The sequence below is a fragment of the Osmia bicornis genome, unplaced genomic scaffold (assembly GCF_907164935.1).
Source record: "Osmia bicornis bicornis unplaced genomic scaffold, iOsmBic2.1, whole genome shotgun sequence".
NCBI classification, from domain to species: domain Eukaryota; kingdom Metazoa; phylum Arthropoda; class Insecta; order Hymenoptera; family Megachilidae; genus Osmia; species Osmia bicornis.
Window position 1 is genome coordinate 11,128 of NW_025791358.1, and position 3,709 is coordinate 14,836.

Consider the following 3,709-nt stretch of genomic DNA (forward strand, 5'->3'; position numbering starts at 1 on the left):
AACTTTCCGTGTATGGTAGGCATGGTGATACACATCAATATCTCCCCAAATAGGGCCCTCATCTATTTCCTCTCCAAACAGAGCCCTCAAATCGAATAAGCCTTCATGATTCGGATTCCAACCTTCGGCCCACATTAAGATCTGGCTGAACCGATGGTCTGCTCGCTTCCGGCGTACTTCGATGAATCTTTTTATTGGCACTAATCCTAACCTTTCAGCTTTTAACAAACAATTAGTTAAAAATAAAATTAACACACCAAGACAAGTAATCGTTAAAGAGTACTTACAATACTGTTCAATAAGTGTCTTAAAGGTAAGTAGTTCAAGTCGCGGAACGGTGGCCATCGTAAACTGAATAACGCGAAATGAGCAGCGGATAACGAAATGAATAGTGGATACTGAAAACACATCGGTTTATAAAGCACCGAGGAAATATCCCCTCCAATCCTAATACATCCAAACACTAGACTTTCAGCATCTCACGAAATTGCAAATTTGCCAGAACTCCGAATCGGGCACCTCTCTCTCATGAAATTGCAAGGTTCGCAAGAACTCGAACATTGCAAAGAATAATGATTGATTAATTTTATTTTCATATCACATTAACGGTTTTACAATTTTATTTTCATATTATTACATTAATGAAGTAGGGGGAAGGGTGAGGTAAAGAATAAATTACAGTAATATATGTATAACTATTATATAACTTTACCATATTATTTATTATATTGTTAAAAGAAGTACGGGGAAGGGTGTGGCAAAAATAAATTACATTGATAATGGTTATATACTTTTATTTTATCTTTATAACTTTACTATATTATTAAAAGAAGTATGGGGAAGGGTGTGGCAAAAAAATACTTTTTTTATCCGACGTCGAAAAGGAAGAGGATACTCAATTCGGTCAGTATATATTTTTATATTTTTTTCTGGCTTTGTCCACCGATTACGCCGAGACGGATGGACCAATTGGAACGAAACCTTTTTTTTTTTTTTTTTTTTTTTTTAGTTTGACAGCAAGAAAATACATTTGCGTACGCGAGGGACCCGTCGGGTTAGGAGGGGTCTCGGGCAGTGTGGGACTCGAAGGTACTTACCAACACAGGTTTCCCTGAGTTGGATCGTTACAGTACCCTAATACCCACTAAAAACTTGCTCCGTATCGGCCACAGACACCTCCGGCAACCCCAAAGGGCCTTAATGGAGAGCATACTGTGTAGCCACGATGTTGCTTACCCATCGACCCCCTCGGACGACCTAAAGGCGTTCAGTCGCCCAAGAACGTCGCGGATAAACCCCAGCGCACCTCCGCTCATGACGCAGGCTCGTTTTGGCCGACGGTGATTTCATTTAGCCACAGAAGGTACAGAATGCATTAGGTGGGCACCCTGCAGCCGCTGTGCGTACACACCGCCGACAGTGTAAAATTTTCCTTGAAGAGTTGTTTTTCCCTATCCGTATGTTTGCTACACAGGAAATGGGTGGGATAAGCTGAGTCGCTTGGTCATCAGAGGCCGCATCACACATTTGGGCGAGCTAAGCCTCTCAATGGGCGAATTTCAGCCTGGGAGAGGTTACGAAAACGCAGGAGAACTCGCGAAATTGCGAGACAAGGAGAACCTGAGCCGCCTGGACACCAGCGACCGCATCACACATTTGGGTGAGCTAAGCCTTTCGATGAGCGGAGTTCAGGTCAGGAATTGGTTACGCGCACTGGGGAATGCACGCATGAGAGCGAGCGAAAGGAAGGCTTGGGTTGCCTGGACACCAGCGACCGCTACGCACATTTGGGCGAGCTAAGTCTCTTAATGGGCAAATACCAAGCATAGGTGGACTCGCGAAAGGGCACTGCCCGCGCGCAACGATGCCCTTCAAAACGCGTACCGAACCAACCTGGATCGCCTGGACATCTGCAGCCAAAACACAATTTGGGTCGATGGACGAGTTCCAGGTTAAGGATGAACGCGTAGGGTAATTCGTCTCCGTGGGAAGCTCGTGTGAGCTCGCGGCAGGTAACGCCGGATCGCCTGGACATCAGGGGCAGCAGCACCGGGATAAGTGAGCTGTCCTCTTAATGGGCGAAATCCGATTTCAGGAATGGAAGCGTAAGGTATCGCCTGATCGAAGAAATGTCGATGCGCGAGGGTTCCGGGTCGCCTGGACGCCAGTGACAGCAGCACTCGTGAGAGTGAGCTAGACCACCCGGCGGGCGAGTTCCAGATGAAGGAGAGGATGTGAAGCGTAACGCGTAAACGGGGGAGTGCTCGTGAGAGCCCGCGAATGGGGGGTGCCCGGGTCGCTTGGACACCTTCGATCGCAACACACATTTGGGTGAGCTAAATCTCTTGATGAGCGAATTCCGGGCGTGGAAGAGGACGCGAAAACTTTTCGAACGAGGGGATGCTCATGCGAGAGCACGCGGTAGCACTCGGTAGGCTCGTGTCGTTTGTCGCATGCATTCATCCATTCATTCAACTTCTATTCGTTTGATTCTATGCTACGCGTATGTAAGGGTACCGGTTCAATTCTATACTACACGTGATTCAATTCTATACTACACGTATGTAAGGGTACCGTAAGCGGGATGCTACGTATAGTACGTATGCAGTCGGAGAATCTGTGGAGAAGAACGGGTAGGGTCGTGGTTCGCTAAGAGTCGGCCGGCGAGGAGAAGGATCAGGCCGGCCGGTCTCGATCCACTGCCAACAGGTACAGCGAGAGGGACCGTTCAAGCTTGGGATGCTGCGAGGAGCGAGCGCAGGGGATCAAAGAAGAAGCCGCGAGTCAGGAACCGGAGGGGAGCCGGAGGAGAGCCGAGACGCGAGCATAATACGTCCGAGATTCGAGGTAGCTGATTGGAAATCGCGCGCGCGAAAAATTAAAATTTTAATTAATGTAATTTGAAAAGTGTAATAAAGCTCAAATTTTATCAGAATCTGAAAATTATCAGGAGGCCAGAATTGATGATTTGTAATTGAAAACCACGTTGAAATTATAAATGAGAGTTGATATGTATCGAAACTAACTTTTAAAATTGTCATGAAGATTAAATGAAAATTAAATCTAGAGGTAGTTAAATACGATTTTCGCGAGGTAAAGTTGATACAGATTGTTTCCAAAATTTTATCAAAGGGAGAAGTAGGTATTCGGGCGATAAAGCATATATTAATTTAGTTTTCAAAGTTTGAATTTTAGAACCGGCGTGAGAGCTGTGAAGTTTTAGCGTCTCGTTGGGTGGATGGGAGTCGCGTGCAAACGGGCGATGCACGGATTGCGTCACCCGCTCGCAGGTAGTGGCCAGAACTGGGTCAATGAGTCAGCCATCGGCCGATATCCGAAGGGTTGCGGACGAGCCGCGTTCGTGTACGACAGGCACGTCGTTCTCTACCTGAAGGGGCTTCGCGCGCGGTTCCTTTTTAGTCGCCTTTTACGACAAGTCAGGGTGGCTGGAGACGTATTCTGAACCCCCCGTCTCCAGGGGAGATTAAATTTATTCATTTAATAAATAAACAAGAGGCCAAGGGAGCCGAGACGCAGGCAAAATGCGCCCGAGATCTAAGATCACCGGTTATGGGTTGTACAGCGCGAGAAATGCAGTTCTCGTTAGATTGGTGAAATGTGCTCTTTCCACAGGGAGTACATGGAGGTTGGGAGTTTCCAGGATTTAAGATCAGCAAAGAGTTGAGCTTTTGCTTTAAAATTATGAATT